Raw genomic sequence first — 16,094 nt, forward strand, 5'->3', positions numbered from 1 at the left:
GAGTGCAAGACGAACTGCTAACAACTATTACAGTCAATTGATATGCCATTGCAGTTGGGGTCCCGTCCACAGACCTGAGACTGCAAGCCCGTTGCATCCTTCAGCATTAGAAGAGCTACAAATCCGCAGTCGAACTGGGCAAACTGTAGCTGAAATACAGGCAACAAACAAACACTTGCCCAACTCGGTAACACTTTACTTGAAGGGGTGTGCATAAGACTGACATGACACCTTCATAATCATGACATGACACGTTTCATGAATATGAAGGAGTTTTTATGCATGTTTATAACAACTGTCATTAAGTGTCATTCGCTTAATTATGTCATTTTTAATGCAATGATGACATTTCAGAGTTTTCTTTGTTATGACAACTTGACATAAACCAATACATCATAACCTGTCAGTGTCTTTGTCATGACAACTTGACATTACCAAGACAACATAACCTGTCATAAACAGACATGAAATGACATAGCAGATTAATTATCAAATTTAAGAAACTACTTAGCTTTTTGGGTTTACATTACATTAGTTGCTAGGCAACGTGGGGGAGAGGACGCTGGCATTGTCTGTTCGCCGCTTCTCCACCCACAAATCATGTTAACTTTACTATTAAATTTAGATTTTATTTTATTTTCTTATGTTTGTGACTAGTCTAACAGTCAGAGCTACAATTGGGACTGTTGCTGATTGCTGGCAGCCACTGAGAGGACGTTGTTTGCCGTTTTTTCACTGCTTCTCTTCTGTTTTTGTTTGAATTTGTGGTTGGTTTTGGTTTGAAGGACATTTGATGTTGCTCGCTTGATGTTGCTCTGGGTGTCGGCTGCTCACTGGTGGTCTCCCTCGGGCTTGAACTGCATGGTGGCTGAAGTTTGCACCAGGCTAGCGTCATCAGCGTCCGGCATGATGTTGAGATGTAATTTTTACTTGTTATTCATGTATTGTTATTTTTTCCCTTTGTTGCACTTTGAGATTCATCGGAATGAAAAGTGCGTTATAAATAAAATCTATTATTATTACTATTATTATTATTATTAAACTGTCATGTGGTAGGTTTTGACGTTGGCTGTCATTAGGCTATTATAATGTCATGATTTTTTTATAAATTTAATTTGTCATTTACATGTCATTAAGTGTCAATACTGTGTCAAATTATTTCATAACATTGTCATGTATATATTTCTTGACCTAAACTACAGTGGTACAAGTTGAATTTGTCATTAACATGTCATTAAGTGTCAATACTGTGTCAAATTATTTCATAACATTGTCCTGAATATATTTCTTGACCTAAACTACAGTGGTACAAGTTGAATTTGTCATTAACATGTCATTAAGTGTCAATACTGTGTCTAATTATTTCATAACATTGTCATGAATATATTTCTTGACCTAAACTACAGTGGTACAAGTTGAATTTGTCATTAACATGTCATTAAGTGTCAATACTCTGTCAAATTATTTTATAACAGTGTCATGAATATTTAGCTTGACCTGAAATATGGCATCATTGAGGAAATCGTACAGAGTAGTGCTGCAACGACACATTCATCTCCCATAATGTTGGCTTCTGCTCCTATAGGAATGGAGAAAGTTCTCCATTCTATCACAAAAACCTAGACCACGAATATCAGTTGCATTTCCTTAAGTACTCTCTCCGCCCTTTTACACGTCTCTTACTCACTCACACACACACACTCGGTGCGTTGCATTCGACCATGAATCTTAAACAAGTTTTATGTCATTTTGGTGAAATGACATAGCTTTTAAAACCAGAGCAGTTGAATAACAGAGTTGCGACACGCCTTCATCACGCGGCAGCGCGCGGTCACGGCGCTCATTACAGTTCTAAACAAACCAGCGCGGTGTCATTTAATTACAGACCAGTGTTTCCCAACCGGGATCCTGAGCAAAAGGCACTTACACCGCGGTTCATCTCACACCTGATGACGCATCTTTTATATGGGTTGTAACTTCAAAATAATGCTTTATGTATGTTTCTATCGATGGATACACGTGCTGACTTCTCAGGTATACACTACAACAACAGCGATAATAAAATAAAAACGTGGGCAAAACGGTCTCTCTTTGTAAACTTTGTATAACGCATGCGAGTGCTGCCGTACATCCGAATATGAGCAGTAATTTTCACCGTCATCACCCGTGTGTAGCCAGGAGACGCGAATGAGAAGATCTGTCTCTGCACTCTTTCCAAAGCGCGCAAATATTGAGTTATCGTTCAAATCCTGTGCTTAAACCGACAAACTCACACAAAAAGTATGTCAAAATGTCATTGCCTACACTGTGCCTTAAGTAGACTTTATACAGAAAATACGACAACTATCCTTGGGTCTTAAAGGGACAGTAGCCTTTACTGCTGTCTGTTTAATGTCAAACTAAAGAAGACATCACTCACTGCTCTTGATTGAATAGCTTTTGTAAGTTTAATAAGGATTAATTTTTAAATTTAAACAGTTAAATATGCTGGTATTTTACATTTGATTACTTTATTCCATTTCTCTACCTAAAAACTAATGTTAGACCTACCTAAAAAACCTTAAAAGTATTATTTTATTCTCATCTTTGCTCAATAGTATTTATTTGTGCTGCTGCTTGTATTAAGTTATTTGTTCTTATTTTCTTTATTTTCATTTGACAGTAGTCCTTTTTCCCCTGAACATGGCGAATACCGAACTGTACTGAAACGTGAACCAAAAACAGTGATGCAAAGCAAACCGTGAGCAGTCTGTACTGTTACACCTCTAGCGTAACTTATGTGAGGGGGTGCCACAGAATTGTAAAAAATTTCAAAGAGTAAAAAAATCAATCGTTAGATTAGTCGACTAATCGAAAAAATAATCGTTAGATTAGTCGACAGAAAAAATAATCGTTAGTTGCAGCTCTAGAACAGAGTCATTAAAAACTATTAATATAACTCAAAATGATAGCGTGGCATAGACATATACACCTATTTGATGATGTCTATGGTGGCACCACTGGTTATGTGTACGCTGTAACAGTTGTTGGCAGAGCCTCAGTCAGGTTGGTTTGTTTAGGTGTTTAATGTCAATTTAGTTTGCAGTAAGTAAAAACAATTCACAACAACGTTATTTTGGGTTAAATATACTTTATTTGAACTTTTGCTCACTCTTTAACGAATAGTTTGAGTTTATTCTTACCATTTCTTTGTTTGTCTGTTTGTTATGGCGGAGTCCCGTGTGCTGGTGCACCGTCAAAAGGTGTTCGGGCGGAAACGTTGGCCCTATATATAATGTTCCGGCCTAGGATCTAGTCGCAACCATTCCTTGTTCAGCCCGGGGTGGGGCTCTAAAGACTATTCCTCTTATTTTTATACATCGGAAGATAATTTATAAAGTGAAGTCATTTGACAAAGTGTTATTTTTCTGTTTGTTTATGTGTGTATTTGATGTTGATATTATATATATATATATATATATATATATATATATATATATATATATATATATATATATATATATATATATATATATGTTTATTTTGTGTAATGGCCATTATTTGTGTACGTGTTTTCCCCTTTTTGCGTTAATTGGTGCTGGTCACCTGTGTATAAATTCATGCCTTGTGTTTTTAAGAGTCAGTTCTGTGAGAGGGCAGGTCTTAAAAATTAAATGATTGATTTTATTTCTCGAACTCCTTTTCATATTTTTAAGACATTTGAAATTGTCTATTATCAAACCTTCTGTTGAAGCTGGTGGAGGAAACTTAAAAAATAAAATAAAACATTATGAACTGAAAAATATTAATGATGCTGTTATTAAAAAATAATTTGACAGCGTATTAACACCTAATTACATTTTAATGACAAATTAAACTTGTGCCACTGAAAAAAATTTATGACATTATAATGGCCTCAGTCAACATCAAAACCAACCACATGACAGTTTAAGGTGTAAAATAAGCCATAATTATTTTATGTTAAAATAAATAACATTATTTTATTATTTAAAATAATAAAATTAGCTTATTTACCCTATAAGCTAAGTAAGTTTCTTAAATTTGAAAATCTGTTATGTCATGTTTATGACAGGTTATGTTGTCTTGGTAATGTCAAGTTGTCATGACAAAGACACTGACAGGTTATGATGTATTGGTTTATGTCAAGTTGTCATAACAAAGACAACTCCGAAATGTCATCATTGCATTAAAAATGACATAATTAAGCGAATGACACTTAATGACAGTTGTCATAAACATGCATAAAAACTCCTTTATATTCATGACACGTGTCATGTCATGATTATGAAGATGTCATGTCAGTCTTATGCACACCCCAAGTCTCTTGCTGCTCCAGAAAAGCAAACTCCATCCAACACTAAAGACTTTTTCGGAGATATGAAGGATGCAATACTACTCTACAGGTACTCAAGATTGACATGAGATTAACTGAAAAGTAATGGTAAAGTACACTGTAAAAAATGTATTGTCAAATTAACAGTAACTTACTGGCAACAATTATCCAGTAGTTGCTGTATTTTATTCAACAGTAAAATTACTGTAATACTAACTACAGTAGTATTAAGCATACCGTAAAATTAAAAACATTATTTTACTGTATTTTTACCATGTTGAAGTACAGTATTACACCGTTGATTTTTATTAATACTGTATAGTAGTATACAGTTATGAAATGTTATTTTTTTATTTTATAGTGCTGCTTTGTAACCGGTAGAATATGTAGAAAATCCACAGAAAATTATTTTAACTTTTAAAGGCAAATAGAAAAATAACAATTGAAGCTTTAACTGCACAAGGTTTATTGTGTATTTTAAACATAATTTTAATACATTAGTAATAATGATGTAATTTAATACAACAATTAAAAACAATATTTATGAAAAATGTATAATTTAACCAGTGAACAATTGGTTACATTTCATCAAGTAAAAATGATCCTCAACAGGTAAAAAAAGAGAAAAAGACAGGTTAAGATGAAGGCCAGGTGAGGGAAAAAGTGGGAGCAACAGCACTTCTGATAATCCTGCAACAAAAGAAAAGCACAAATCAATCAGTGGCAAGACATACAACTAATAATCAAAAAACCTTTTTAGGGGAAATAGTTTTTCCAATGGTATCCACCTTATTTTTCTCAGAAGAGTGTGCACTCCCATTTGTAAATTAAATGTGCCTGGCTTCTGGTGTCATTCTTAGCCTATTATTTTGATGTATTGAATTTGTCATAATTGTAAACACTAGAATGTAGCAAATAATTAAAAAATAAAAATAATAAAAAGGAAAATAATCAGTTTAAAATGTGCACCAGTATTGGACCAAGGTAAGTAGTTAGATAAATAGATTAGATTTACATTAATTTTGCATCAATCGTCAAGATGGATAGTCTTCTTAAACAGCTCACTGTGGACAAAGAGAAGAGACAAGATGGTTAAAATACAGTCAAAAACACAGCCTTCTAACAAAAAAAAAAATCTAAATTCTAACTCTAAGCTCCAAATAAAAGGTAAATGTGTAAATATCACACTAAAACTGCAGTTAGCATCAAATATGTCTGGTTGGGTGATTTATTAACTCATTCATTCAAGTTCAAAACTGCTGATTCTCTTAGAAACAAAGCAAGTGGCGGTTTTAATAATAAATTATTAAATCGTTCACTCAAATGATTCGTTCAAAAACAGATTTATTCAGAAACAAAACACTGCAGTGTTGCTTTAATAATTTCTGCTCCTGCTTTGTTAAAAACTTTTTGTAGAAAAAGAGCAAAAACATACACAATCATGTCTAAAGTGTAATTTATCATTTTATGTAATTTATTAATATTTTTTTTTGGACTGTTGTTTAAAATCAATTAATTTATCATCACATTATTGGGGAAAACGTCTCTCTCGCTTTTGTGATATCACGCAATTTGAGCTTTCAATGCGTCCCCCACCCCACCCACATGAGTAACCAAGTCAGAACAACAATTACGATATTATAGCAGACAATAATGTAAATGTCACACCTAGCTTTGTCTTTAGACAAAAAAAGTACACTTTTGAACGCTTCCCTCAGTCCAGATAGACCGAGATAGACTGAGGTAACCTTAACGTTAAATGAGCGCGCAACTGCACAAGGTCCTGGCAGATCGCCAGTTCAGGTCATCAAAGACGTACAGAATAAAGTTGTGATTTACACGATAATAAGCGCGAATAAATCGATAAGAGCAATCGAAATTTTATTTTTATAACAATAATCCGAGTCCAAACCTGTGGTATCAGATTTCAGGATTGATCGTTTCAATTCCAAACCCTAATGACCGCGCAGGCGCTGGTAAATGGCAAAATGATTCATGTTAAATTATTCTGACCTTATAAGAGTATGCAATAAATCACATTTAACCTTACTAATCATGTAACGTTAGGCTATAAGCTTTCAACATGAAGGAAATCCGCTCTTGCCTTACATACGTTAATATACAACATGCCGCGGGCAGTTCTTATTTAAACTAACGGTAACCTGTTACTGATCATTTGTTTGCATTAAAAAATATATAAAGATTCATCACTAACCAGATATTTATGGCGAACACTTTGCTGACAGAGACAACAACCCGATGCGGCCTGCGCTCTCAAAAGTGCACAGGGAACTGAAGAGTTCTTCATAAAATGGCAGCTTGATGTTATTTTTCGCGGTCATTTCGTACTACTGTATTTAAATTAACAGTATCATGTCCCGAACTACATTGTACACAACGTAGTAAAATGTTGAGAAATAAATTCAATATCTAAATCGTGGTCAGCTATTCTAAATCATTTTAAATAATTAGAATCAATATGCATACAAATATGTAATGTTACTTACCAGACGAAGTTCCAGGTCGGCTGCACTGTCAAAATGTCAAAAATGTTCAAATGGCCTCTTGTGCACCAGCACCCCCCACTGACATAAATGAAGACTGTTAATAGTCATCCAGTCCTGAAAATGTTTTATTTGTACACTGTAAAACCCAACAAGTTACGGTAACTCAAACCATTTGAGGAAACCGATTGCTTCAAACCAATTAAGTTTTAAAACCATTAAGTATGAGTACTGAAAACTCATATACATTGAGTTAAATTAACTCATATTTTAGTGTTGTTTAAGTGTTAAAACTTATATTTTAGTGTTGTGTTGATCAATTATTAAGAGTAAACTGAACTTAAAGATTTTAAGTTAATTTTATTAATTCAGTTTGAATTCAGGTAACAAATCTAACTAAGTCTTAACAACTACATGGTTACTTAAATGGTTTTAGGAAACAGATTGCGGCAAATGGTTTAAGTTCATCAAACTCAAAGTGATTAAGTTACATAAGACTAAGCACAAGCTAACATTGGTACAAAATGAAGACAGAACAGGAGGGAATTTTTAAGTAATTTATTGAAATATAACATTTACATCATAAATACAGTATGCCATATGTTCACAAATATAACTAGACAAAAAATATTAGACTTTTTCACCAAATAAAACAGCACAAACATGTTTAAAAAAGTCATAACATTTAAATAACCAAACATATAAAATAAAAAAAATTATGTAAAAAGGTACGTTTCCTCAAAAAGCAAAAGCACTGTATGATCTTTAATGTACTCTAAGTGTATTGCACTGACCGAAGACTTGGCAGACATCACCACCTCATCTTTAAAGACAATCAAAGCATCCAGTGGGTTTAAAGGTAACGTTCCCTCTTCCTCCTCGACAGTAAGGATGGTGACTGTTGGCTTCTGCACCTGGTCAAGCTCCTTTTTCTATATGCATTGGAAAAAAAGTTTGTATGTCACCACATATAAAAATAACCCTTGTCAGGGCAGACACCATATTTCAATTTTCATAAATAAAAAAAACGCTGTTATAAGGAACGGATTATTGTTGATTTAATTGGGCGTGTGCTTATTTAAAACCCTGCAGTTCAATTTTGTAAAGATGTTAAAGGGATCCCATGGTGTTGAGACTTGTATGGCTTAATATAACATAAATGATGTCTCTTACTGAATTATGTGGTAGAAAACCCATGAAAGATCTACGTTATTTAAAAAAATCGATTTTATATTTGGACCATGGGCGGCGCCATTTTGTTTGCGTTCTAGGTTGATGACGTAGAGTGGTTGAACTCCTCAATCAGCTGGCGTTACCCGTTGCTATTTTTACCACAACGCAACTCGAAAATTGTTTCAGAGTTAAACAAAACCAATGAATTGCTTTGTAATTGTACTTAAAACACACTCAAACATACATGTGCACACAAACTCACCTACACAAGTCACAAACAGATCGGCGGGCGCGCACACACACTGACTGCTCTGTCTCAATCGCATGCATCATCACCAAAACATCCTGCCTCTCTTCCTCACGTTACTTTATCTCATCGTCCTACCTAGATATTTCCCTCTGCTGGTCACATTAGGCATTATAGTTAATCTACTATCAACAGTCTATCTAGGGAACAGGATGTGTTGAACAGGATATCAACACAGGGAGATTGAGGGTTATGTATGCGCGCGCAGTGCGTGCGTGTGTGTGTGTGTGTGTGTTCGCGCCGATCTGTTGGGGTGTGTGTGTGTTCGCGCCGATCTGTTGGGGTGTGTGTGTGTGTGTGTGTGTTCGCGCCGATCTGTTGGGGTGTGTGTGAGTCTGTGTGAGAGAGAGAGTTTGTGTGCACATGTATGTTTGAGTGCGTGAAGTCGGACAGCTGTTTGTAAATCGGCTTTACTCGTTATTGCGGTGGAACGTGAGACTGAATGACTGCACTCGAACATGTCCACTATGGTGTCGGACAACACTACAAATGTCCGTCCCTTCAAATAATGCCCTATTTAAGGGTATAGGGTCGATTTCGGATTCAGCCCCTGTCGTGGAGACTGAGCAGCCCAACATCTCGATTGAGACAGAGCAGCCTGTCGTGTGCGCGCCCGCCGATCTGTTTGTGACTTGTGTAGGTGAGTTTGTGTGCACATGTATGTTTGAGTGTGTTTTAAGTATAATTACAAAGGAATTCATTGGTTTTGTTTAACTCTGAAACAATTTTCGAGTTGCGTTGTGGTAAAAATAGCTACGGGTAACGCCAGCTGATTGAGGAGTTCAACCACTCTACGTCATCAACCTAGAACGCAAACAAAATGGCGCCGCCCATGGTCCAAATATAAAATCGATTTTTAAAATAACGTAGATCTTTCATGGGTTGTCTACTACATAATTCAGTAAGAGACATCATTTATGTTATATTAAGCCATACAAGTCTCAACACCAGGGGATCCCTTTAAGTTGTTTGTCAGCAAGCTTTAATTGGGGGAAAAACATTTTCAGGGGTGTATCAGCCGAATGTTCTAGACCTTGAATTGAATGACGAATTGAATTGAATTGAAGCGATAATGCACACATTGCAAAACATTTGTTTTTCATGTCAGTATGTCATAAATAGAAAGAGGCAACAGTTTACTGTCAAAGATTTGTCGCTCACATCACGCCGCATCCAGTGTAGACAACATAACGGACTATAAGGGGCTCTTTTGTCCTGTCGCGCTGCTCACATCCGGTGTAGACAAGGTGAAACAAGACAGATTTGATTAACAAATTTTAAATGGATAATGGCAAGACATCCTTGGTGTAAATTACGTTCTTCTTTCAGATTAATATAATAAGAGCGGTATTAATAAATGTCCTTGTTAATCCAAGCATTATAATGGCAGTAAATGGCTGTCCAAAATTTGAAGCCAAAAAAGTGCATCTATTCATTATAAAAGTAATCCACATGACTCTGGAGGGTTAATAAAGTACTTCCGAAGTGAATTGATGGGTTTATATAAGAAAAATATCCATATTTAACTCGTTATAAAATAAGAAAATAACTAGTTTCCGGCGCAACGATGACGTCGGATATAGCGTAAAAAAGCATAACAGCCACGGCGTTGACGGCGGACGCAGCGTAAAAAACATAAATGATGTGACGATGATGTCGGGCGTTGCACAAGCGTTTTGAATCACGAGAGGATATTTTTCTTACACAAACCCATCGATTTAATTCAGAAGGCCTTTATTATTCCCCCGGAGCCGTGTGGAGCACTTTTAAAATGGATGGATGCACTTTTTTGGGCTACAAATTTTGGGCTGCCATTCACTGCCATTATAAAGCTTGGACGAGCCAGGACACGTATTAATATAACTCTGATTGTATTCGTCTGAAAGAAGAATGTCATTTACACCAAGGAGGACTTGAGGGGGGGAGTAAATCAGGGTGAACGATTCCTTTAAGCTTGAGCTGAGATTGGTTTATTATGTGTCAAATAAGCTTTTGCTGTGCTCAATGTATATGCTAATGAAAGCCTAAATTAAACGTTTTGAAGACTAGATTTTCAATGGACAGATTAATAAAATTCTTATGTGTTTGGAACAATATGAGGGTTGGTAATTTATGAATCATGACTGAATTTGTATTGGCAAGTGGACTATACATTTAAGACAACTTGAATGATCAACTATCAGTCACTGTAACCACACCATGCATTTATGCTGGTGGCAGCTGAAAGGTTAACATGTTGCTAAATAAATGTAATGTAGTTTTGACATGTGTCCTACCTTTTGTCTTGAAAACATCTCCTGACTCTTCCTTTTAAATAGTAACAGACCTACCAGGATCGTAGTTTTTTTTATGATTCATGACAAGACTTCTTTCAACCACTGCAAATCTAGCATTGCCAATTACCTTACACCTTTACAAACCCAAGGCAACTTCAGGATAACTGCCAGTGAAAATATAACACACGAAATGTTTCTGTTTATATTAGGAAAGCTGACTATAACAACAACTTTCAAGACTTGACCAGTATTCTCCTGAAGCAATACAACATGACTTTGAATGATAGACAGACTGGACTTTGGACTTTAAGCCTTTTAAAAAAATCATATTGCTTCAGAAGACTTACAAGTTGTGCTAAAAGACATTTATGGTCATAATTACGTTTGCAAAAATAGCAATTCATTCAAAAATTTAAATTGAAGAACAAACTTATATTTGTATGAACATTATGTAACTGTTCATAACGTTATCATTTGCATTTTGCACAGTAACGTTACAAAATTCCATTGATTTGTTCAATGTTAATTCTAACTTACTTACTCATAGAATTGAAGCCACGTTGCTGCCATTGCACCTTCGTCTTTGTTCTGAAAAGATTTAAAAGCATGGCAACAATGTGTTAGTGTGAGTTTCAAATGAGAAAACGTCATGAGAAACAAATAACAGTTTAAAATTGTATCTAACGTTAGCAAAACAGGATCTAAAATGCTCCTCAAGTCACTTTGTTCACCCCGGAGCTTCAGCTGCTTTAGTCAAATTAACTAGCATCACATATGATAGAGGAAACTCGAATTCGATTAACAATACATTTAAAACGGTTGTAATATAAGGAATGCGTGAGTTTGCATTAACGTTACCTTTTGCTTTAACGTAAGTTAGTTAACGTCACTGTGGCACGAGACGAAAGACATGGAGAGATGGCCAACTGTCTCAAAAGCCAGCGTTTATCTGTCCGACTGTGAGAAAGCACAAACATATATTTTTTAATTCCAAGCTGACAAACTGCAGTGTAAAACAGCATAATTAACTCCAAACGTGTACATTACCGTTGATAACACTGGTGCAATAGCGCATTTGCTCCTAATGTTAGATTGTTTGCTGGCTAACTTTACACACAACATTACTGAGCTGGTTAATCTTCGGATAAACATAAAAGAGGTACGAAAATAACACTGAAAACGTTCAAACATGAGCGAAATATGAATAAATAAGTTTGAAACGCTTACCTTTTGTTTTTCTTGACTGTAGCGCGAGCCGTCCTGCTGTGACTGGACTGAAGGAGGGAAAATGGTGCGGTTTTTGTTGCCTCGGAAACTCACTGGGATGATACTTTGACATGACTAAATGTAATGACTTTAAAAGAGCTTAATGTAAGACTGTAGGCTTAATATGAGGTAGATTAATGTATATACTATTGTTTATTTATTTATTTTATCAGCTTTTAGTTATTTAATTGGCCATAGATGTAAAATACTAGATTAAATAAATATCTGTAACTTAAACCATTAGAGTTAAAAAGTTTTAGTAACTTATTTAGATTGAGGTTTGCTTACAATAATACATTTTTGAGTTAACATCACACATATTTGTTAAGTTGAATTAACTTTTTTGGTAACATTAAGTAAAATGAACTTATTTCATTTAGTGAATTTCACTGTTAGGTTTTACAGTGTAGGCGATTTTACCTGCATAATTGTGTGTGGTATTTTTCGCGGTCAATTTGCACTGCTGTATTTAGATTTACAGTAGCTGATAATTTCCCAGAATGCACTGGAAATCTACAGTAAAATACTGTGAACTGTGTACACAGTATATAACTGTTGAAAATACAAAATAATACTGTGAAAGCAACAAAATCTACAGTAACATAATGTAAATGTGTTATACAGCAAGACACTGTTGAGAAAACAGTATAATACTGTGAAAACAACAGAAATCATTTACAGTGTAATATTAACTGTAAAGCAGATGAATGGAGAATAGGAATACTGACAGTATTTATCATGAAGATGAGGAGGTCGTGGATGGCGAAGAAGGAAGCTATAGTAGTGCTAGGCATTGGTCCTGCATTACTTCCTGCATATAGTTATCTATTAATAACAGACCATCACACCGCAAGCGTGAGCGCGCCAATGTTAATCAATGATCGCAATGATTCACACCGGGAGCAGGAGTAGCGCGTGAGCGTCAAGCTGGAGAAAGAAAGAAAGAAAGAAAGAAAGAAAGAAAGAAAGAAAGAAAGAAAGAAAGAAAGAAAGAAAGAAAGAAAGAAAGAAAGGTGCGACAGTTGCTGCTGAGTTTGGTTCATTATCGTGAGGCGCGGCGCTCCTCCAAACAAGTTCACGGAATGGAACCCCACGACAGAAAGCAAATCTTGTTTTCTTTATTTTACAATAGCACAATGCATTTATTTGTTCCCTCTGCTCGTTCGTGCGGGCGCCTCGCGCTCACACATATTCCAGCATTGCAAACTTGACATCGCAGTCAGTTCATTATCAAAATAAAATAGCCAAGCTAATATTTAAGAAGTTACACAGCTCAGTTTAAATAGTCAGTAGTAGCCAGCAATCCGTGCCATTTAGCGTGAGCACTGCTCCACTGTGATGTTTCCAAGTAGAGGGCTACTACTTCTCCTAACCTTCTCCCGCTCCTGCCCGCAACATTTATGTTTTGTCCTGCTCCTGTCCGCATAAAAGTATAAATAGTTTTTTTCTGTATGTCCATGACACTATTTCAAGTAATTTACTGTAAAAGCAAGACTGTGCATGTGTGTGTTGGCGTGGCAAAATAAGCGCAAAATGCGCTCTCTTCATAATTCCAAAAAAGATATAATCTCATTTCATTGCGATCTCACAAAGCTCTGTTATCAATAAAAATGACTGCACCATGAACCTTGCATAATGTCAACAATTTCTTTGCTATAATCAGAGTATTTGTCATTATACAGAATTCAGCACTGCTCAAAAAACTCTTTTTTTTTTTTTTAAGTTTGAGTCCCGCAAATAGTTTTATTTTCCCGCAATCCTTACCGCCTGCGGCCGCACTCAGCCATCAAATCTAGTCCCGCGGCACAAATCCTCTATAGTCGTTGGGTTCATCCTCTATATCCCTTAGGTTCCGCGAGTCCCGCGGGGGTGCAGGTCTCTATTCCCAAACACATTTTTGCGCATGTGAAGAGGATGATTTTTTTTCATCAATAGGCCTATGCGAGTGAAATACAAAGCCTATAATAATAATGGTTTAGCATCCAAATACATCGCGAAACATTTGGAGAGAGTTAGGCTAAGTGAGCATAACGCTGGTTACTTTCAATTCCTCATTATATTATTTTGTTTTGGCTTTATAGTTACAGCCTTGTTTAATTATTGATCTGTTCTAAATACCATTACATTTAAAGGATTTGTTGTGGAGTGAGTGGAACTAAAATAACCTATAGCTATGTCTGTTTATAATGTTTGTAGTGTAGCCTACATTATTTCGCTTTATTTAGGTATTATTTCTGAGTGCAATCAAATGCGACTTAGACTTACCCCTCTCTCTCTCTCTCTCTCTCTCTCTCTCTCTCTCTCTCTCTCTCTCTCTCTCTCTCTCTCTCTCTCTCTCTCTCTCTCTCTCTCTCTCTCTCTCTCTCTCTCTCTCTCTCTCTCTCTCTCTCTTCAATTCTTGTTGGTTGAAGGTTAACCATTTAATTATAGGCCTAGCTATCAAATTAGTGCAGAATCAACTTAGGGTTTGCAAATGCGTACATGTTTTTGCGAAAGGTCCATTGTCATTTGTGGACACCAGACTAAACATTGCAGATGTTTAGTACCTGGAAAAGCAGGGAATCATGTACAATTAATTTCTTATTCCTGCTTTTAACATTCATTTCACACTGGTTTTAGTTTTCTTTTTATAAATCATTACTATACATGAATTTTACAATTAAATGAAAAGATATATGGATTTTTGTATCCATTTTTATTTATTTACATTAGTAAGATACAGGACATCGTCTTTCAAAACATGACCTGCGCGAAAGAGAGAGAAAAAAAAAAGCATCATTAGCTAAAGTTGATAGAAGGCTGTCACAACCGCTGGTGAAGATCCCACCGTCGGCCATCAGAGGTCGCACTCACCAGAGTACTAAATCACTCATGGACTTCTTTTCCCATAATCCCACATGCCGGGACTGATTACCATCCACCTGTTCCTCATCATCTGGCCTATTTATTCTCTGAGCACACACACACTGCGAAGTCTTGTTCTGCCCCGGCCACATTTCTGAGCGTTTACCCTTTGTTATTTATGTTCTGCCTGTTTACGTACCTGCCTGTTTATCGACTCTGCTTCTTGCTGCCTGCCATTTTGATCTGTATTTGCCTCGACTCTGGTTATTCGACTGTTTGCTGCCTGCCCTGACCCTTGCCTGGTATGACTAAGATTTACGCCTTGCCTGTGATACTACTGTTAATTCTTGGCTACCGACCTCTGCCTGTTATTACTGTGAGTTTGTGTGTTTCCAATAAACTGCACATGGATCCCAATCCACCTGAGTCCTCATTACAAAGGCTATATTATGTTACTGAAAGAAAATCAGAAATATAGCTTGACTAAGTAATCCAACTCTGCCAACTCTGCCATGCCCTCTACCTGAACACTGATCGAATGCATTATTCTCAAGATTTTATTTCAACTTTTTTTCTCAAAATTGAATGAGTTTAATCTCACATTATAATGACTTTAATCTCGAGATGCTTTTTTTTAATTTTATTTTTTCTAATCCTCTTCCGTACTAATGTGCCCTATTCTGATGCGAGAAATAATTATAAAAAGAGACTGTGTGAGGCATGTGCTTATAGGAGTCTTTGGTGATGAGGAGATAAAGTGCAGGTGCGGGTGATTAGAACAAATGCTGTGATTGGATGATGGTGGAGCCTGGCTGACCTCAATTTTCTCTAAAATACCATGACATAAATCAGGCGGTGGACATAATAAAAATCAGGTCGGGGAGCTTGGCTTGCCAAAATCAATATCACTTCTACTTTTAAAGTGATGCCTATCCATCTGGATTCATGGCACTTATTCGGGGTACACTGGCACAGGAAATTCTATTTTGCTGTACGCTTAACTTTCGGATACAAAAGCAGCTGAGAAATTTATCAAAAGTCATCTGCTGGATTTTGTCACACAATTATGCAATTCCTCACCTAATTCACTCATTGTCTGCTAGAAAATTTCCTAATAATTTAACTCTCGACGCCATCCCAGCCACTCATACCCTCACAATTCAAAAAGTATTTTCTGAGCTCGTAATCCCCATCGGTCAGTTGAATGTTGTAATATAGTAATTTGCCAATAGGTGTCACTGTTATACTATGCCATCTAGTGTGTCACTGCAGTTCTGTTTCTTCCTACTTCCTGTTCAGTGATTTTAATAAAAACATGTAAAAGCTCAACAGGTAATGGGCTCAGATATTTGCTAAAAAAGTTTTTTTTTTTACACAGGATTTTGTGTGAT

The 16,094-nt window shown here is 36.0% G+C and overlaps 1 long non-coding RNA gene across 1 annotated transcript; it reads right to left on the reverse strand.

Moving 5' to 3' along the window:
* Positions 1–4,906: 4,906 nt before the first annotated feature.
* LOC137062935 (uncharacterized) lies at positions 4,907–6,594 on the reverse strand. The gene is made up of 3 exons (XR_010901315.1): positions 6,549–6,594; positions 5,349–5,397; positions 4,907–5,023 (listed from the first exon to the last, which is right to left on the reverse strand). It is a non-coding gene; the product is annotated as an uncharacterized lncRNA (long non-coding RNA).
* Positions 6,595–16,094: the final 9,500 nt, after the last annotated feature.

Source organism: Pseudorasbora parva, chromosome 23, assembly GCF_024679245.1.
Source record: "Pseudorasbora parva isolate DD20220531a chromosome 23, ASM2467924v1, whole genome shotgun sequence".
NCBI classification, from domain to species: Eukaryota; Metazoa; Chordata; class Actinopteri; order Cypriniformes; family Gobionidae; genus Pseudorasbora; species Pseudorasbora parva.